Source organism: Phocoena sinus, chromosome 3 (genome assembly GCF_008692025.1).
Source record: "Phocoena sinus isolate mPhoSin1 chromosome 3, mPhoSin1.pri, whole genome shotgun sequence".
NCBI classification, from domain to species: domain Eukaryota; kingdom Metazoa; phylum Chordata; class Mammalia; order Artiodactyla; family Phocoenidae; genus Phocoena; species Phocoena sinus.
Window position 1 is genome coordinate 78898847 of NC_045765.1, and position 23199 is coordinate 78922045.

Below are 23199 nucleotides of genomic sequence, written 5' to 3' on the forward strand. Positions count from 1 at the left end.
CTTTTGAGGAGGAAATTTACCGACGCCTAACTAAAAAACAATGCACTCCATGCAGAAACACAAGGTCACTTTAAATATACAGTCCACTTAGGCTGAATGTTAATATGGGCATCTTTTAGCTGGCCATTGCCCAAATTTATAGAAAAGCAGATTCTCCAGCCAGAAAGCTTCCCTGTTCCAGCTTGTGTGAGGAAGGAAACTGTCAAGTGCTGGCAAAGGAAGACCGACTGTGATTGATGAGCAACTCAAATATTACCATATATTGGACCTCAGATAGCACTGCACCTCATTTCCTGTCACATATTTGCCCTCGGGAAAAGGAAAATGAGTTTTGCTTTAACAATAGAGCATTTAATTAGTCATAGGTCGCAGTTGATGAACACAGATTCTGGTTTCACATATGCCCCTAAGCCCTCCACTTCCTATGGTACTTATTCAACAGGTAACTGCAGTTTTATCTGCCCACTTTCAGATGCAGTGCCAATCCTTTAAGAACTTACAATGTATGAAATAGCCATGTCTAACATAGTCACAGTTGCTATGTCCTAGCTCTCTGTTCATAATTTTCTAATTTTCTCTGAATACATTTAGTAAATGGTCATTTGAAAAAATTTAACATTTGGAGTATTTTAGTGTGGATCCTATATAGTCCCCCTGGAAATGGAGTCTCTAAGGAAATGGCATATTCTACAAATATTGAGCTGTCCTAGGTTTAGCTGTTTTGTAAAACAATTTTATTGAAATATAGTTGATTTACAATGTTGTGTTAGTTTCCGGTAGGCAGCAAGGTGATACAGTTATATGTACATAAAACCTTTTTTATAGATTCTTTTCCATTATGTTATTACAAGATATTGAATATAGTTCCCTGTGCTATACAGTAGGACCTTGTCATTTATCTATTTTATATATAGTAGTGTGTATATTTTAATCCCAAACTCCTAGTTTTTATGTTTTTATGTAAAGTAACACTTTTCGTTTTTTTCTGGTCCTCACTTTAATGGGTTTTAAAATGTTTTTCTAATAGAGAAAAGAAGATTAACCTTATTACTTCTGCACTGCTGAACCGCTCTTCTGCAAAGACCCTGTGAAAGGCGGCCTTGTCTTGTGCAGGTTCTATCACATGGAATGCTGTCGCTGGAGCACTGTGGTCCCTGTGTATTCCAGTGGTGCATCTCCCTCTCTCTTCCCCCCTTCTCTTTGTCTCTTGTGTTGTTACATAAGCACAGGAGGGTACGTGGCCAAAGGACAGAAAGGAGGACTCGACTGGTGAGAAAAATCTTACCAGGTGGATGGAATAAGAATTCACAAAATAAGACCAGAAAAAAAGCTGCGAGCTGTGCTCCTCATTGCTTTCTTATTCATGACTTGATTTTATTGCAAACTGAGTCTGTCTGGAGTCCTGTCCTGGATACTGGTGCTCCATGAAAGAGTCAGACATGAATCCAGCTTTCAGGTGTCCCCTCTCTGGTAAGGGAACTGTGACATGCAAGCAGCAATAATCTAAAACAGTGTGTTATAAATACTAGAGAAAAGGTATAAACAGCTTGAAGAAGAGGTGGTTCTGCAACTTGAGAGGAATAGGGAAAGAAAGGCTTCATGAAAGAAGTTGTATTTGGGTTGAGCCTTAAAGGATAGCAGAGTTGTTCTCTCCACCTGTTGTGCCATTCCACTTCTATTGTCACCTTTCCAAATCCGAGCCATCCCTCCTTTGGACTCTAGCCTATTTGTAAAGCCATTCCTGAAGCTACACCAGAACCTGTTCATATTTTCTTTGCATTTCTTGGACCAGGAGTCACTTTGCACTCCTCTTGTAGCATCTATCACACGCTCTTTCTTGTATTACACTTGTCTGTGTATTTAGTGGTTGGCTGTACTGGACAGCTAGTTTTTCCCAGCTTTCCTTGTCCCTTTCAGCACGTAGCCTGGTTTGTATCATAGGTCCCCAGTGACTCCCTGTGACAAAAACATGAATGACTTCATTTACCTTCCTCTTCATTATATCCACTGGCCTGTGGTACTACATGCCCACCCTTTCTACAAAGGAGCAATCCAAGCAACTGCTTCTCTGTCTTTCCCAATATTGGGGGAAAATACATTAAGAAGCTTCACCTTATACACAATGAAGGCTGGACTCATAACATGAGGTTGTACTCTGCATGTTGGTTTCTTACAAGATTGTATGTAACTCAGGAGGAAAAGCCAGTCTAAAAACCCCAATGTTGTATTATTACACAGCTTCCCATGAACGATTAAGCTGAAAGCTGGACTTGCCTTTGATGACTGTGTCTAGTTATGTTATGTTATGGACCCTGATTTTAACTTTGAATTGCTATTTTTCTCTGAAACATACTGCCCTAATTTTGTCTGCCTCAGGGAAAACTGTTGGCCAATATAAAGTATTTTAAAGGTAATATGCAGCCTCTTAAATGGACACAAGTGAATGAGTACAAGTGTTGACATGCCCTAAATTAAATATATTTGCAACTAGTTTACTAATGGTAAGAAAATAAATCAGACATCAAGATTAATTTAATTTTCAGCCCTTTAGGCCTAAACCAAGTGTTGGAATAAACATTCGAGTTTCAACTGGAGTCCTGGAGTAAAGATAGCTATACAATAACCAAATCTTTCGACAGAGTTGTTAGAACATTAAAACAAATTTTCTATAAATTACAATTATTGGCAAAATTTCACTTTCCCTTTCAGAAAGGGAATAAGGTAGCATTAAGTTTTGGTTCTGTATGTCAAGACATGAAGCAGAGAAATAGGGATTTCTTTATTTTTTATTTAGTCCTTCCATCCATAGTAATAATTCATTCATCCATCTTGGTGTGAGCCATTGCTGTGTGCTCCCTTAGTGATTTGGATACCTCTTGTGTATCATTTCACATCCTTTCAGCCCCAGCTCTTACTAGAGCCATTATTATTACCACGTGGTCCATGTTGGCTTTGACCGCCTTCAATCATGCCATGACAACACCTCAGCTCAAACAGTGTGGTCTCACTTCCTATTCCGGGAGTTCTCTGATACTGGCATGTAGAACATTTGTGGGAATACACTTGATACTCACATATACGTAACCTAGAATTTCAGGGGAGTTCATGAACATGAGGCTATTCTTGACGAATTCAGGCTCAAGCATCAGTCATCTGCAATGTGGCCAGCTTGCTAGTGTGATATTGTATATCTTTCTCTGCTTCTCTTCCCAAGTCCCTAACTCCAGGATCACTTCCCAAATAAACTACCTGCATTCAAGCCTTCATCTCAAGCTCACCTTTCAGGGGGACCAAGGATAAAATGGGTGCTACCAGGACTGGCTGGAGAAAAATGTTATGATGGGATTTTGGAATTGGACCCCTTAACAGACAAATAGCAGTAAGGACCCATTGTTGGTGGTAAGCAGGGGTCGTGGTAATACCTAGTATGCAGTGGCATCAGAATTATTCTCAGATGTGATAGATTAGGATGGGGTAGGAGAAAGTGTTAACCAAGCCTGACAGAGGAAATACAGTTTCTTCTCCAGAAGGAGATACTTATACAATGAAGGAATCAGCTAATATGTACCAGGAGGTATGAGCAAACTATATGTGGGTATGGAACATGAGGATTTTGGACTGTGGTATGGGGAGGAATAAACCTGAATAGGGGATATGAGGAGGAATATGACCGATGGTCAATGTCCTTGCAGGCCCTCATAGATCCACTCCTAATATGCTACTAGGATTGCTCCTTGAAGACTGGCCTGAATGATGGCCTAGAGTAAATGATGTGGAGATGCTGAAGCTGTCTTGGTAGAGTATGGAGGTTAGATGCTTGAGGAGGTAGAAATGTTGAATGTATTGATTATGTCGATATATAATCAGAGAACTCATCCCTTGACTATTTTTCCAGAACAATCCCTTCATTAAGGCAATAAAAACGCACTAGTGAGGAAACACTGATATCTTTGAAAACCACAGTGGTGGCTGCTCTCTATAGGACAGAATTTACAAAAAGAGGTTCTACCACGGGACTGAGTTTCATAATACCAGTGAGGATGACAGGATTCTAGAAAGACAGAAGTAAGGTGGTGGCATTTAACCATCAGAAGTTGATGTAATTTCCACAATGGGCAAGAAGGCCAGAGTGCCTATCAGACCCATAGGACCTAGCATTGCCGGGAGCAATATGTACATAAACAGTGATGAATGTTACTTCCTTTTTTAAAATCAGGAACCAGCAAGCAGAACTCTGATGTCAATTGCTACAGTGGAACAAATTGTGATTCCTTATCCAGTCTCCAGATCTAAATCAATTAACAGACCCACCACCCAATGACTGATGGGATAATCCTGCAATGTCACCAGAAATGTGTACAATAAATATTCCCACTGTCCTTCTCCTAATGTATCGACAGCCATTTACTGGTAACTCTGCACTGGAGAAAAGACAGTATTCAGACTTTTCAAGGGTCACTGGACACAGAGTCTACCACTGACACTAGGGGTACCAAAACATCATCACAGTCCTTTTATTAAAGTGCAGACTGGTCGAAGGCAGGTGATAAATGTATTTCTGCCCCAAGTACACCTTCGTTGGGTTCTCAGACCAATCCTGTGGTTATTTTCCTGGGCCCTAGGTATATAAATTGGGCTACCAATGATTAGTAGCTAGAACCCCTGTTATGGTTCTCTAACCAGTGAAATATGAATCATTTTTGTAGCAACAGTCAAATGTAAGCCTCAACAACTACTTCCTGTCATAATAGTAAATGGAAATAATAGCATATTCCAGGAGGAATTGCAGAGATTAGGATAACTATCAAAGACTCAAAGGATGAAAATATCCCCCATATAGTCCCATTCAATTTATCTGCTTGTTCCCTGCAAAAGCAGTTGGAGTATGAGGCATGAGAGTGGGCACCCATAAAGTCAACCAAATTGTAGTCCTAATCAGAGCTGCTGTGCTGAATGAGGTATCCTAGTGGGAGGATAAATACAGACTCTGGAACAGGGCATAAAGCCATAGATCTTCATAGGTGAAGCCTATATGGTGAATGCATCCTTCTTAATCCCATCAGGAAGGATATCAGAAGTAGTTTGCTTTTATGTAGTAAAGATAACAGCTTACATTCACTGTCTGGCTCCAGAACTATGACCACTCTTTGACACAATACAAGCTGTAGAGACCTTGTTCACCTTGACTTATCACAGAAGATCATGCTGTTTCAATATATTGACGACATCATGTTATTAGACCTGAGGATCAGGATACAACAATTATCCTAATAGAAACATGCATGCCAAAGCATGGGGACTGAATCCCTCTGACAGTTACAAGTTTATTACCTCAGCTCCAAATCCACCTTTTATGAACTACTTCTGTGGGAATATCTGGGAACTTACACTCCCTTTGCAGTGAGTATAATATTAATCTTTGTCAACAGAGGGCACTTGAGAGACATTGCAGAGAAAGGGGCTTTTTTTGGTTCAGGTGCGCTGTTTTGATGCTTCTTACTCCTATTCTGCAGCTAGCAGAAATGCATGCATGGAGACATCCAGAGATGCTTTGCCATAGCTTCAAGCTCAGAGCACACAATCCTTTGGGGAGCTTGCAGCACGAGCCCTGGCCCAAGGACCACCTGGCTGATGCCCTCTGGATGTGGACACAAGCACGCTGGGCCTTATGCTACCTTGCTGGTGAGCAAGACGCTGATGCCTCGACTTCCTCTGTCAGCCCACCCATTAGCATTGATCTGCCAGCATCCTGGAGAGATATTTCCAATTTGCCCAGGCAAAGCAGTGAATTCTCTGCCATCCAGTGGGCTGCAACCACATGTATTTCACAATTTGAATCCCAGCCTTGGGGAGGGGACCTCCAGGTAAGTTAGTTCCTTCCTTGCATATTCTCTCTCAATCCTAGGGTAGCCTTTAGAGTTTTCTTTAAATCTTGATAGTCATTCTCCTGTTATAGTTAATTCTTGATGTTAAACTTTGTGTTTTTATCTTATGATTATACCCTGACAGATACAATCTCACAAAAAATCAGGATCTGCTACTTTGGTCAATACTTCAAGAGTCTAAGGGTCTGTGGCATGGTGGGACATACTCTCTAAGGTAAAAGACAAAACCCTTATACTAAGAAACAGGCATACCATTTGGTTGGTCTCTCTGGATTTTGAAGGTACCATACAGCTTCTGGCATGCCCTTTGTCCCTGGTCGAGATGCAGCATTTGATTATGAACCACCAAGTGACTGTATGACCAAAGTTCCATCACAAGCTGGTTTCATAAAATTCACCAAAATCCTAAGTGTGGGCAGGCTCAATAACAATCAACTGTATGGTAAAAAAGCGTACATTCAAGGTTAGATCCAATAGGTCCAAAAGGCCTAAAAACATTGCATGATAAGATGGCCCAGACTCCCATGGCACCTGCCTCTGTTGCACCAACTTTTCTCCAACAACTCACGCCAATGGCCCCATGAGAAATTCCCTGCGACTGATGGAAGCAGAAAGTCTCAAGTGTGCTTCACAGACTGGTTGGCTCAATATATCAGCACTAGCTAAAAACAGATTGCCGTTGTCTATATCATCTTTCTGTGGTGGCTCTAAAGGACAGTGATGAAGGGAAATTCTTCCAGTGGGTAGAGCTTTGATCAGTATACTAGGTTTTCATTTTGTATGTGAAAAATGTAGCTTGAGTATGGATATGTATGGCCTCCTGGGCAATGGCAAATGGTTGTGTTGGTTGCTCAGGGGCCTGGAATGAATATTATCGGAGAATTGGAGATAAGAAATTCTGGAGAATAAGTACATAGATGGACCTATGGGAGAAGAATGGATTTTCGTTCTTCGCTCTTAATGTCTGCCAGAGAACATTCCTTTTACATGCCAAACAGCATATTTTCTCAGATATTCCAATGATGTTCCAATGGACTCATGAATGACAGGGACATGATAGACAAGATGGAGGCTAGCCCTGTCTGGGTCATTCCATCTCACTAAGCTACTGCTCACCAAGCTTAGTCTCACATTAGCTACTGCTCCTGCTCATGTACACTGACTGGGTTCCCACTCCTTGGCACCAGAGAAGCTATAATTACGCTCTAAGATAAAATACATACATACACACACACACACATATATATAAATACACACACACATATATATATCTACACACACATATATATACATATACACACACACCCATATATACATACACACATATATATACATATACACATATATATATATACATATACACACATATACATACATATATATATACACACACATACATACACACACATACACATATACACACATATACATATATAGAGAGAGAGGGAGAGAGAGATTGAGAGAACCAACAGCTGATAAATGCAAATGTGTACCCAACAGTTAGAATACACAAATCCAGCAAAGAACTTGCCCCATTTACCATGATCCCTGTGACCTACCTGTAGTGTATATGCTTCACATTCAGAAAACTTAAGTTCTGTGGATTAGAGTCCTGATTCCCAGTAGCATGTAAAGGAATGCTTTCACCAAGGAATATGGTAAGGATTCACTGAAATTGAAATTTTGACTAACACCTGGTTACTCTGGGTTTCTAATATCAATAGACCAGTGGGCAAAGAAAGGGATTCCTATGCTGGTGGAATAACTTTCCCTGCTTACCATTTGGAGTTAGGATTGGAGGGTATGTCTGGAGCACAGAGGATTCAATGTGGTTTTTATTTCTTCCTTGCATGGTGATAATAGCGAACAGTCAATTGTAGCAACCACAGCCTGAACTTGACAAGGCAACCAAGGGCTTAGATACCTTGGAAATAAAGGTTTGGGTTACTTCACTACAAGCAACCTAGATCGGTTGAACTGATGATTTAGGGTTAGAGAAACAGAGAATGTGTGGAATAGCCCAGGGTGATGATTAATATCAATTATAGCCTTACAATCACTAGTGCTGTTTCACTGACTCTAAGGTATGAAGTTTGTAGAGATTGAGGCTGGCTACCACCTTAAATAAGATTCTGTGACAGATCTTAAAGCGGTCTTGATGTTGGGCATGAGAGGATCTGAGTAAAGAGAGGGCTGAACTATACTGAATGTCTCTTATGCACTACTTCGCTTTCTCTCAGCCCCAGCACCATGGAGATCAGGTTTACACAGCTTTGCACAGTGTTCTATGGCCTCATCTTACCTGTATCCTTTTATGTCCTGCTCTGGGGCTTCTCTTGAGGCCAACGAGTGGAAACCCAACTAATACTCACACATATACAAACTAGGGGTGTGGAGGAGTTAACACCCATTGAAGCCAATGGGGGTATTTCTTTGATCACTACACAAATCTCCTCTGAAAGTTCCGCAGGACTGAGCAGTGGTGGCCAACCTGATTATGCATCTTTGTATTTGTTCCCTTTCCTTCCTATCTTATCTCCCCTCTCTCTTTATTCCTGGCATCACATTCCAAATAGTATACCTGCAAACAACCTTTGTCCTTGGCTCTGTTATGGTCAAATTGCCCAAGACATTAGGTAGGCACCCTCACTTCCCATCTCCAAAATTTTCTAAATACTGCAATCCAATGTACAATTTTTATTTTCTCAAATGGCAGAGTTTTGTCTCATGTCCAAAGATCAAGTTTCCCATTTGTACTGTCAATCCTATTACCTTCCATACCCTTCAGGAACTTGCTCCATCAAGCATCCCTTCTCTGCCTTTTATCTTCAATTACTCCTTTCCACGTGATTCTACTCTGTAGACTACCTTCTCAGGTTTCTGCTCTACATTAGACTTTTCTTTGACTCTAGATTCCTGCTCTTTTATTTTCACCTTCTTGAAAGATGAGTGTACTTTGGTTGACCCTCTTTCCCCACAGCTAATCCTCCCCTCAATCCCTAACATCTGGTCATATAGTGTTCCTGGCCATCATTCTACATCGCATTACTTTTTAAAGGTTACCAGTGACTTTTTCATTTACTAAAGTATTAAATGGTATTCATCTTCGTTTCCTTGAGCTCTCTGAACTGTTGATTCTATTGACAGACCCCTCCCTCCTTCCTCTGAAACTCAGTGTTCTCTTCTGTTTCTCCCTCTACGGAACCTCTTCATTGATCAAAGGTACTTAGAGGCTTAGTCCTCAGTCCCTGACTGTTCTAACTCTACTTTCCTTCCTAAGTAACTTGATTCAAAATAAAATATATAACAGTACTTGGCACTGTTTCTCATCACCTTCTTTTTAATGTAAACCGACTCCTAAATCACATCTCAGCCAAAACTTTTTCCAAGGGCAAGTCACAAATTTCCATCTACCAGAAGGACTTCTCTGCTTGTGTATTCAATTGATACCTCAATTTCTCAATGTCAACAATATAATACATCATCCTTCCTCATGAGTGTGCACTTTAAAATGGCTTTTAAACTTCATTCAATAACAATATTTTTGTCACAATCTCCTCTCTTTTTCTAGTGCCCTACTATAAATCCCTAATTTCTATTGACTTGCTATTCCACCTCTCTTAAATCTGTTTGATTTTACCAATTTTCATTGTAGCCCTATTTAGGCTCTTATTTCTTATAGGATCTATTGTAACAGGCTTTTAAGTGTCTCTCTGACACTGTATACACTGATTATAAGATTAATTTTCTTCCAGCACAAATAAGGTACTGTCACTCTCTTTCTTCCAGTGAATCAATGGTTCCCAGTTCTCAGGTTTGATATTCAAGCTCTAGCCTCTGCCTATAGAGCTATTTCCACCAATTTCCCTCCCCAAAGTCTACTTCAGCACTAACTTGGGCTGTGTGTTGAAGCAGAAACTAAAGGGTGTTAAAACCAAGAAAATCTGTGTTCAGTAGTAGCTCTTCAACTAAGTGACTGGGAGATCTTTAGACAAACTTTTACCCTCTATATTCTATGATGTTCAGTTTTTCTATTCTGAAAAATTAGTATAATTAATATGTTCCATAAAGCCTCGCTGGAAAGGTGAAATAAGATGATATATACAAAGCACAGAGCACAGTGTTCAACACCTAGTATGAGAGAAATAAATATTGTTTCGTTCATCTCTTTTCCCTTTTTATACATGCTCCAAGATTTCCAGAAGCAAGCCAATTCGCCAAAAGTCAACTTGCCCAATAGCTGGTATGCCAAACTGAATTGACTTTTTGGCAAATTGGTTTCAGTACATTGACATATGTCCAAGTTTACTGCCTCTGTACTTTGCTAAGATTGTTCTACCTGCCCTCATGTTACCATCTATGGGGCCTCTTCTAGTCCTTTCCACACAAAGTCTTGTCTCTTACATTTGAACTTCCATAGGGGCTTGCCTGTGTCATCACTCACCTTCTGAGTCTACTAATGTAGCCCCTGAAATGCAGAGTGGCACGTGCTTTGGTAACTCACTTAACATTCTTACGGCAGTGGTGCTATCAAGCAGCCTCAGACACACCTTGTTCCAAGTCCAGGCTTGGTTGTAAACTGTCTACAATGACCTCATGCCAGAATGCACCAAATCCTCCAGAATGCTCTGCTTTAGTCTAATGGTCTCAGATGCAAAGTGGAATCAAAGACCTAGAAAACCTTCCTCTTACTGTCTTTTCTCTCAGAGGAATGTGATGTCAAATAAATAAAATGAAAAAAAAATCTATTTGTATCCTGCCATTTGCTTTGTCTTTCTTTCTTTTGACAACCATCCATTCTCATTTTTCTAACTACTTCCAAAAGTTAAGACCTATCATCCTCTTCTGCTTCTTCCATTTTAACTCTTATTCCAATTATCTTAGTTTCCCTACTATTAGATGAAGAAGTTCCTTGTGAGTAGCAACCTCATGTTTTTATATTTTGTCTACAGTAGCATCTATCTAACATGGTACTTTGAATGTAGTAGGTTCTAAATAAATATTTTGGAATAAACAAATGCTCACTGTCTATATATAGAAATACACTGTCTATATTTCTTTACATATCTAGTATGGTGTTTTGAATGTAGTAGGTTTTAAATAAATGTTTTTGGAACAAATGTTTACTGTCTATATATGTAAAGAAATATAGACAAGATCTCAATCCACAAGGAATTTACCTTTCCGTGGGAGATATAAGTTACTTACAAACGAACTCAATAACTATGCAAGTTCAAGCATGATAACAAGTTCAATAGTACAAAAAGAAGTGGCTGTGAGAGACATCAGCTCCCAGCTAAGAGCACTTTCAATCAGCAGCTTGCCCTCTACCTAAAGCAGTTCCAAAAAACTCTCTCCAATTCTTAGGAAGGTGGAAAGCTTTGAAACTTGACAGATATGGATTGTAATTTTTTGGGGGTGCTACCTAATGCTGAGTACCAGTATTTTCAGATCTAAAATAGTAACACAATTAGCTCGGTGCTTTGTGACAGCCTGGAGGGGTGGGATAGGGAGAGTGGGAGGGAGGGAGACGCAAGAGGGAAGACATATGGGAACATATGTATATGTATAACTGATTCACTTTGTTATAAAGCAGACACTAACACACCATTGTAAAGCAATTATACCCCAATAAAGATGTTTTAAAAAATTAATTAATTAATTTAAAAAAATAGTAATACATCCTTCACCAGGACTTTTTGAAGGGGGTGTTTGAGATAATATATCAATATGTAAACTGATATACATTTACTATTTGTATAACGCATCTTCTCTGTTAAACTGCTTTGGTCAAAGAAGTAAATCTGCTTTCACCCCAGCATAAAAACTTTATCACTCTGTGGGCTAGAAACTGTCCCACATGAAGGAGATCAGTTTTACCCTCTTCTGTAGGCGTCTACAGAATAACTTCTCAGCCAAGAGGCTAAAGAGGGCTCAGAGCCCTGTCAGGCTGGGGAGTGTTTACTGCAGCCAATGTCAAGTTGTGTCAGCTTGGCTCCTGCACCAGCCTTTTCCTCAAAGCTCAATGCAGATGTCCTAGGAGGAGGCTGTGAAAAAAACGTGGTGTGTGAGGAGCTGGAAACAGTTCCAATCTCTCAGAAAGTGGGACCACAAAGAAGACCAGGAAAAGAGCAAGCCCATGTACACTACAAGGGTTTTTCATGGCACTAGCATTAGAGTAGAAATAGGTTACAAGAGAGATTTTTGTAAATGGAGAAAAGGCCCAAGAAAATGCCCTCAGCAGACATAGGATGAGGGAAATAATAATATAGAAATTTCACTTGAGCTATCAAATAATTCTAATCATAATGAAAGTAGCTACCAGGTTTTACATAATTTTCTCATTTAATCCTTGCAAGTAACAGTAAGATAAGGTTTATCATTCCCATGTTACAGATGAGGAAACAGAGAGGGGTTAAATAAATGTCCAAGGTTATAGGGCTAATAATTGCAGTAAAGCTGAAAATTTCAACTCTAGGAATCAGTAAGTACAGTTCCAGGTAGAAGGTACTCAGTAGGGACTTATTTACATAGTAATGTAAGAACTCTCAAAAACAGTCCATACATCCTAGTTTGAAAGCAGAGCAAATAAATAAAAACAGACCAAAACACTAAGAAACAAATTTTACTTCTTATAGAAGTTTTTCCATCACAATGGAAAAATAGAAAATTTAAAAATAGAAAATTTACCTTTCAGGGTTTTTTTTTTTTTTTTTTTAACATTATCACCTAAAGGAAAAATGAAAAAAGATCTCTTTTGTGACGGTAAAATCAAAATGGAGTCTGTATAGCTAAGAGAGCTCTCTAAAATGGGGTCTGGGGGCCACTGAGGAAGTGTGACTTACGCATTTCTCAGGCCAGATGGAATCTAACCTTTTGACCACTTATGGTATTAATGCAGGCATCCAGAGCATCTGCCCAGTGTTCCAGAAACTCATAATTCTTATCAGATCTTTACTGTAAAACAACTCATGAGAGCAATCCCTTAAGGACAAATATTTCCTTTCTTGTGTCGAGTACAGGCTCATAGCTTTTGCCTTTATAAACCTCTCTTTCTCTTCCCTGGAACACTTTCGGTTTTACCTGAATCTGTGTCTCCAGAATCATAGTTCTTAGGACCTCCAAAAAACTCTTTACTTATTAGTATTCTTCTACGTTTTTTGGTTGACACTTATGACCCCCATTTTGAGAGGTACTGGTGCAGTCCAATACAATCATACAAACTGTACTCGATAACAACAGGAGGCATGAAATTTAGGAAAGTTAACTTAGGAAGGCATATGTGTGCTTTATGCTTTCTGAAAGTGATGAGAATTATGTGAAGTGCTGCTATAGATTATTTGTGTCCCTTCAAAATTCATATGTTGAAACCTAACCCTCAAAGTGATGACATTTGGAGATGGGGGCAGGGCTCTTTGGGAGGTGATGAGGTTATGAGAGTCTGAGATCAAGCCCTCATGATTGGAATTAGTGCCCTTATAAAAGAGACCCCAGAGAGTTCCCCCACCCCATCCACCTCATGAGGACACAATGAGAAGACAGCTTTCTATGAATCAGGAAGCAAGCCCTCACCAGAAACTAAATCTGCTGGCACCTTGATCTTGGACTTCCTAAACTCCAGAACTCTGAGAAATAAATTTCTATGGTTTATAAGTTACCCAGTCTACTATTTTGTTATGGCAGGCTAAAACAAGTAGCCTTTGGAGGGAAATGATATATGTAACCAATAATTATACCTACAAATATATGGATCAATTCCTGCCTGATCTTTACTAAAGGAGAAGCTCATCATAGAGAATTGTGCACTATATAATCCACTACAGCAAAGGCAAGCCACCAAAAATAACTGTGTTTCTTTTTTCTTATCAAACTTCTACTCATTCTTCAAGAATTAGCTCAATTCCCACTACTTTCATGAATAATATCTGATTTCCCTTGCTAGAACTTATTTTTTCTTTTCTTTGAACCCCTATAGTGTTTAATGTCTGCATGATTTTTGGCATTTATTACGGCAGCAAGACAACGTTTTGAAATATTCCTCAGTGTAATTGCTTTAAGCCTGTATTTTGCTCTAAAGCCCTTCTGCAATTAAAACTAGACTTGGAGACCGAAATCTATGGCTCCAGGGAAAAAAGACATAAAAGAACTCAATGAGAACAAAGAGTGGATTTCCAGGCTTTTGAACTCCAAATTAGACTTTTAAAAACCTATAGTAGAGACAACAGTTCTGAAAGTCACTTTTAAGTGCAAGAGGCTAAGCAAGAGAGTGAAAAAGTCGGGGAATTTTCAAAACTTTACTTGGAAACCAAGAGCCAAAGCCCAAGAAAGAGGTCATAAAGTTTATCCCAATATAAAATATTAGAGAGAGAATTAATGGCGATGTAAGAAGGGGAAGGAATGTTCAGTATGAAGAGAGTAGGAGGGCTGAGTAAAGGGAATGAGGTGGACAAAAAAAGCCCATGTTTCGCTAAATCACCACCAGGCTTTTCAGAGTGTAACCAAGGAAACTGAAAGCCTCATATGAGGTGGAGGTTGCTTTCCAACATGGCCCTGTGTATAGAGTAATGACTGAGTAGGTCTGAAGACAGCCTCACAACGTCTGTGTTTTAGCTTTTCACCTTTTCTAAAAATTTCTTTTAAACATTTGAAAGTAAGAACTTACTAAGTAAGCAAATTTTGACGGCATTCTGAACCAATCAGGATAATTCTATCTCCTTTGGCTCAGTATTGATTCAGGAATAAGGATGAAACTCAGGCCTAAGCCAACGAGTACATGACATTCTTCCAGGCCAAGTTACTGGTTCAGGAATGACCATGTGACTTAAGTTGGTCCAGTCAGGACATTTCTGTTTGTGTGAATGAAGAGGGCTGTAGCCTTGGTCGCTGCTGACAAATACAGAGGAGGCAGCCTTAGGATAAAACCATCCTCATGGAAGCAGAGATAGAAAGAAAGAGCAAGAAAACAAGACAAAAAAGAATGAGAGAGAGGGAGGGACTTTTTGAGGACATTTTTAAGCCATTAAATTAACCTTCACCCTTTGGATTATTCCTAACAACTTCCCTCTGGTTATTCAGGTTTGACTAGATGTTTCTGATACTTTCAACTGAAAGCACTCTAATTTATATTGATATTGACCAAATGTGGATTGGCTACATTTTACCAGCCTATTACAGAAATTCTCCATGAACAACACTGTACACCTGAAGTGAGTCCACAAAATAGAGGTATCACACATGATACAAAAGCTTTACTACTATCATTCCTTTCAGCTTACATATGGTACCTTCAAATTATAAAAATTTTAGAAAACAGAAAATCTGAAAGAGAACAAAATAAGTCACCCATGATCTTACTACCCAAGACCAACTTCTGGATACATTTTGGTTTCTTTGATTTGATCCTTGGTTTCTATTCAGGATTATTTCTTATAGCATATTTATGATGATATTTGATATCATGATTTATCTTCTTGGTTTATTCACTTAATATGTAATCGCAGGAATAAGCTGCACCGCCCCAAATCCTGGGCCTACTAGGGGGAAGATATACCTGGAAAACTAACCCAAATTCAACTTTTGATCATCTGGTGATCACTTAGGAGTATGCTGGGATTACTATCATGGTTTGGGTTTGGTGAGCTGGCCGAAATTGGTCTTTATGGAGGTGGAAGGCAAGGGAAGCTTGGCCCTCTGACAGAGAGTATTTCTGTGTCTCTTACCCAGCAGAGCCATCTCTGTGTAGTAAGTGGGATCTTTTGCCACATTAAAGAACCTGTATCTTTGCTGGTGTCTACTGGCTTCTTTCCCTGAATCTACTGTAATAAGCTGGCAGTAATGATGATGATAACAGGAGCTAGTATCTGTGGAGCACTGACTCTGTGCTAGGTGCTGTTTAAGCAGTGGACATAACTAAGTAACATACTAACTCCTAATCTTCATGGTCATTGTACAAAGAAAGGAGCTACCATCATTTCACAGTTCTATCGTTCCCATTTTACATATAAGAAAACTGAGACAATTTGCCCAAATACATAGCTAAGGGCTTATGCTTTTATCACTGTACTAACACACCCCATTGTTATATACTGCACAACTTCTTGAACATTTTCCATGTTATTAGAAACACTTAATATATATTATTTTTAATGGCCATATATTACATCCTGTATGTAACCCAACCTCTATTATGTAATATTTAGATTGCCTTAATTTTTAATTTCATAAATAATGCTGTGGTGAATATATTTGCACAGAAAGATTTTTTTGTATTTATGATTTTTTTCCAGGATAAATTCTCAGATGTGGAATTATGAAGTCTAATCATATAACTATTTTAAGGTTCTTGAGGTAAATTGCAGCTTACTTCCCAAAAGTGTTGCAGCAATTTACTTGCCCAACAGCAAAGTAGGAGGGAGTCCTCTTTCACCAAACTCTCACTATCATTAGGTCTTACAGTATTCTTTTGTCAATCTGTCATGATCGGTAAAGAATAATATCTAATCATTTTTTTATGATTTGTTTTTATAAGCATATAATATTTTTATAGCAATTAAGAAATGTAGATAAAAGAAATGACTTAATAAAGTTAACACCTTACAATTCAATCCTATATTTAAAACAGAATTTTGTATCAGTGAAATAATGAATTAGTTATGTTTAAAAAGAATCCAAAGAGTGCACAGTTACATCAATACTAACTCTTTCATCAGTATAACACCAAGGAGGTAACTAAGGATGGAATATTATTCACAGAGAGACACTGAAATAAAAGGGCCTGCCAAGGCCACATGTAAACAGAATAATGTCTAACAGGCTTACACCTCTCAATTAAAGAGGCTTTACACCTCTCAACTAAAAGAAATAACAAAGATTATATGCATGGGGGGAAGGAAAGAAATATATATCACCATATTTTAATGTTAAAGTATGAAAATATTTCTTAAAAAGAAACAGTTGAATCTCTTGATGCTTACTTTAACTTTTAAATGTCCTTTCCAGTTGATGACTTAAACTAGAGCCTTGAGAAGCTATAAATAGTTCTATCCACTCTGCACCATGCTCCCCCCTCCACCCCTTTAGTGTTTCATGGTCTTCTTTAGGAATGTGCTTGGGCCAGATGGCCTTCAGCCCAATTTCCTGTAAATATTCATTTTTAACGATAATAATTAAAAACACTAATTTGCTCTTACCCAAGGCCATTTCTACAGAGACCTCTTGGTGCTGCTAATACTAATTAAGCCTCACAAATGAGACTTCTTTTTTCTAGTCTTACTAAATGCTTAAGGATTTGTGCCCAAAGCTATTTTATAAGTGTAAGCAATGACGTCAGCAGCAGAGACAAGAGTTTCAGCCTTTTCCTTCCATCAGGACACCGGGATTTTATTCCATTTTGGGACAAGATATCACCAGAAGGGAACAGTAAGGCTCTTCTCTAGGATGGGGATGACTTGTGGTAGGGGCTATGTGGGGTTGCCCATTTTCCTTCCTTTAACCCCAGAAAAAGAGTTTACCCAATGGCTTAGAGCAGTGTTTTTGAAATTGAAGAAAAACCCATTAAATGAGAGTTCTTCATCCAGGGTCCTTAGGCCTCCAGAGGGTCTGTGGCTAGAATTCAGTATGTCTATGAGCTTCAGTGAGAAAAAAGTGGCATCTTTATTTACACTAACCTTTAACTGAAATATGTTATTTCCTTTAATTACTAATGACACTAAGAACTTACAACTTGATAGAAATGCAGCCTGGAAAGAGGGGGAAGATGGCGGAAGAGCAAGACGCGGAGATCACCTTCCTCCCCACAGATACACCAGAAATACATCTACACGTGGAACAACTCCTACAGAACACCTACTGAACACTGGTAGAAGACCTCAGACCTCCCAAAAGGCAAGAAACTCCCCAAGTAACTGGGTAGGGCAAAAGAAAAAAGAATAAACACAGACAAAAGGATAGGGACGGGACCTGCACCAGTGGGAGGCAGCTGTGAAGGAGGAAAGGCTTCCACACACTAGGAAGCCCCTTCGTGGGCGGAGACTGCAGATGACGAAGGGGGAAAGCTCCAGAGACGCGGAGGAGAGCACAGCAACAGGGGTGCGGAGGGAAAAGCGGAGAGATTCCCGCACAGAGGATCGGTGCCTACCGGCACTCACCAGCCCGAGAGGCTTATCTGCTCACCCGCTGGGGTGGGCGGGGCTGGGAGCTGAGGCTTGGGCTTCCTCAGAGCGCAGGGAGAGGACTGGGGTTGGCGGCATGAACACAGCCTGCAGGCGGTTAGTGCACCATGGCCGGGAGGGAGTCCGGGGAAAAGTCTGGACCTGTTGAAGAGGCAAGAGACTTTTTCTTCACACTTTGTTTCCTGGTGCGTGAAGAGAGGGGATTAAGAGCACTGCTTAAAGGAGCTCCAGAGATGGGCACGAGCCGCGGCTAACAGGGCGGACCCCAGAGACGGGCATGAGATGCTAAGGCTGCTGCTGCCGCCACCAAGAAACCTGTGTGCGAGCACAGATCACACTCCACACCTCCCCTCCAAGGAGCCTGTGCAGCCTGCCACTGCCAGGATCTCGGGATCCAGGGACAACTCCCCCCGGAGAACGCACGGTGCGCCTCAGGCTGCTGCAACGTCACACAGGCCTCTGACGCAGCAGGCTCGCCCCGCATCCGCACCCCTCCCTCCCCCTGGCCTGAGTGAGCCAGAGCCCCCGAGTCAGCTGCTCCTTTAACCCCGTCCTGTCTGAGCGAAGAAAAGACACCCTCCGGCGACCTACATGCAGAGGCAGGGCCAGATCCAAAGCTGAGCCCCTGGGAGCTATGTGAACAAAGAAGAGAAAGGGAAATCTCGCCCAGCAGCCTCAGGAGCAGCGGATTAAAGCTCCACAATCAACTTGATGTACCCTGCATCTGTGGAATACAAGAATAGACAACAAATCATCCCAAATTGAGGAGGTGGACTTTGAGAGCAAGATTTATTATTTTTTCCCCTTTTCCTCTTTTTGTGTGTATGTGTACTCTTCTGTGTGAGATGTTGTCTGTATAGCTTTGCTTTCACTATTTCTCCTAGGTTCTATCCATCCGTTGTTGTTTTTTTTTTTTTTTTACTTAAAAAATTTTTTTCTTAATAATTATTTTCTATTTTAATAACTTTATTTTATCTTACTTTATTTTATTTTATCTTCCTTCTTTCTTCTTTCTTTCTTTCTTCCCTTCCTTCCTTCCTTCCCTCCTTTCTTTATTTCTACTTTTTTTCCCTTTTATTCTGAGCTGTATGGATGAAGGGCTCTTGGTGCTTCAGCCAGGAGTCAGGGATGTGCCTCTGAGGTGGGAGAGCCAACTTCAGGACACTGGTCCATAAGAGACCTCCCAGCTCCACATAATATCAAATGGCAAAAATCTCCCAGAGATCTCCATCTCAACACCAGCACTCAGCTTCACTCAATGACCAGCAAGCTACAATGCTGGACACCCTATGCAAACAACTAGCAAGACAGGAACACAACCCCACCCATTAGCAGAGAGGCTGCCTAAAAGCATAATAAGTCCACAGACACCCCAAAACACACCACCAGATGTGGACTGGCCCACCAGAAAGACAAGATCCATCCTCATCCACCAGAACAAAGGCACTAGACCCCTCCACCAGGAAGCCTACACAACCGACTGAACCAGCTTTAGCCACTGGGGACAGGCACCAAAAACAATGGGAACTACGAACCTGCAGCCTGCAAAAAGGAGACCCCAAACACAGTAAGATAATCAAAATGAGAAGACAGAAAAACACACAGCAGATGAAGGAGCAAGATAAAAACCCACCGGACCTAACAAACGAAGAGGAAACAGACAGTCTACCTGAAAAATAATTCAGAATAATGATAGTAAAGATGATCGAAGATCTTGGAAATAGAATAGACAAAATGTAAGAAACATTTAACAAGGACCTAGAAGAACTAAAGATGAAACAAACAATGATGAACAACACAATAAATGAAAAGAAAAATACTCTAGATGGGATCAATAGCAGAATAACTGAGGCAGAAGAATGGATAAGTGACCTGGAAGATAAAATAGTGGAAATAACTACTGCAGAGCAGAAAAACAAAACAAAACAAAAAAATGAAAAGAACTGAGGACAGTCTCAGAGACCTCTGGGACAACATTAAATGCACCAACATTCGAATTATAGGGGTCCCAGCAGAAGAAGAGAAAGGGACTGAGAAAATATTTGAAGAGATTATAGCTGAAAACTTCCCTAATATGGGAAAGGAAATAGTTAATCAAGTCCAGGAAGCACAGAGAGTCCCATACAGGATAAATCCAAGGAGAAATATGCCAACACACATATTGATCAAACTGTCAAAAATTAAATACAAAGAAAACATATTAAAAGCAGCAAGGGAAAAACAACAAATAACACATAACAGAATCCCCATAAGGTTAACAGCTGATCATTCAGCAGAAACTCTTCAAGCCAGAAGGGACTGGCAGGACATATTTAAAGTGATGAAGGAGAAAAAGCTACAACCAAGATTACTCTACCCAGCAAGGATCTCATTCAGATTTCATGGAGAAATTAAAACATTTACAGACAAGCAAAAGCTGAGAGAGTTCAGCACCACCAAACCAGCTTTACAACAAATGCTAAGGGAACTTCTCTACGGAAGAAATACAAGAGAAGGAAAAGACCTACAATAACAAACACAAAACAATTAAGAAAATGGGAATAGGAATATACAGTTCGATAATTACCTTAAATGTAAATGGATTAAATGCTCCCACCAAAAGACACAGACTGGCTGAATGGATACAAAAACAAGACCCATATATATGCTGTCTACAAGAGACCCACTTCAGACCTAGAGACACATACAGACTGGAAGTAAGGGGATGGTAAAAGATATTCCATGGAAATGGAAGCCAAAAGAAAGCTGGAGAAGCAATTCTCATATCAGACAAAATAGACTTTAAAATAAAGACTATTAGAAGAGACAAAGAAGGACACTACTTAATGATCAAGGGATTGATCCAAGAAGAAGACATAACAATTGTAAACATTTATGGACCCAACATAGGAGCACCTCAATACATAAGGCAAATACTAACAGCCATAAAAGGGGAAATCGACAGTAACACATTCATAGTAGGGGACTTTAACACCCCACTTTCACCAATGGACAGATCATCCAAAATGAAAATAAATAAGGAAACACAAGCTTTAAATGATACATTAAAGAAGATTGACTTAATTGATATTTATAGGACATTCCATCCAAAAACAACAGAACACACATTTTTCTCAAGTGCTCATGGAACACTCTCCAGGATAGATCATATCCTGGGTCACAAATAAAGCCTTGGTAAATTTAAGAAAACTGAAATTGTGTCAGGTATCTTTTCTGACTACAACGCTATGAGACTAGATATCAATTAGAGGAAAAGATGTGTAAAAAATACAAACACATGGAGGCTAAACAATACACTAATAACGAAGTGACCACTGAAGAAATCAAAGAGGAAATCAAAAACTACCTAGAAACAAATGACAATGGAGACATGACGACCCAAAACCTATGGGGATGCAGCAAAAGCAGTTCTAAGAGGGAACTTTAGAGCAATACAATTCTACCTTAAGGAACAGGAAACATCTCGAATAAACAACCTAACCTTGCACTTAAAGCAATTAGAGAAAGAGGAGCAAAAAAACCCCAAAGTTAACAGAAGGAAAGAAATCATAAAAATCAGATCAGAAATAAATGAAACAATAGCAAAGCTCAGTAAAACTAATAGCTGGTTCTTTAAGAAGACCAACAAAATTGATAAACCTTTGGCCATACTCATCAAGAAAAAAAGGGAGAAGAATCAAATCAACAGAATTAGAAATGAAAAAGGAGAAGTAACAACTGACACTGCAGAAATACAAAAGATCATGAGAGATTACTACAAGCAACTCTATAACAATAAAATGGACAACCTGGAAGAAATGGACAAATTCTTAGAAAGGTACAACCTGCCAAGACTGAATCAGGATGAAATAGAAAATATGAACAGACCAATCACAAGCACTGAACTTGAGATTGTGATTAAAAATTTTCCAACAAACAAAAGCCCAGGACCAGATGGCTTCACAGAAGAATTCTATCAAACATTTAGAAAAGAGCTAACACCTATCCTTCTCAAACTCTTCCAAAATATAGCAGAGGGAGGAACACCCCTAAACTCATTCTACAAGGCCACCATCACCCTGATACCAAAACCAGACAAGGATGTCACAAAGAAAGAAAACTACAGGCCAATATCACTGATGAACATAGATGCAAAAATCCTCAACAAAGTACTAGCAAACAGAATCCAACAGCACATTAAAAGGATCATACACCATGATCAAGTTGGGGTTTATTCCAGGAATGCAAGGATTCTTCAATATACGCAAATCAATCAACGTGATACACCATATTAACAAACTGAAGGAGAAAAACCATGTGATCATCTCAATAGATGCAGAGAAAGCTCTTGACAAAATTCAACATCCATTTATGATAAAAACCCTGCAGAAAGTAGGTATAGAGGGAACTTTCCTCAACATAATAAAGGCCATATGTGACAAACCCACAGCCAACCTCGTCCTCAATGGTGAAAAAACTGAAACCATTTCCACTAAGATCAGGAACAAGACAAGGTTGCCCACTCTCACCACTCTTATTCAACATAGTTTTGGAAATTTTAGCCACAGCAATCAGAGAAGAAAAGGAAATAAAAGCAATCCAAATTGGAAAAGAAGAAGTAAAGCTGTTACTGTTTGCAGATGACATGATACTATACATAGAGAACCCTAAAGATGCTACCAGAGAACTACTAGAGCTAATCAATGAATTTGGTAAAGTAGCAGGATACAAAATTAATGCACAGAAATATCTGGCATTTCTCTACACTAATGATGAAAAGTCTGAAAGTGAAATCAAGAAAACACTCCCATTTACCATTGCAACAAAAAGAATAAAATAACTAGGAATAAACCTACCTAAGGAGACAAAAGACCTGTATGCAAAAAATTATAAGACACTGATGAAAGAAATTAAAGATGATACAAATAGGTGGAGAGATATACTGTGTTCTTGGATTGGAAGAATCAACAGTGTGAAAATGACTCTACTACCCAAAGCAATATACAGATTCAATGCAATCCCTATCAAACTACCACTGGCATTTTTCACAGAACTAGAACGAAAAACTTCACAGTTTATATGGAAACACAAAAGACCCTGAATAACCAAAGCAGTCTTGAGAACAAAAAATGGAGCTGGTGGAATCAGGCTCCCTAACTTCAGAC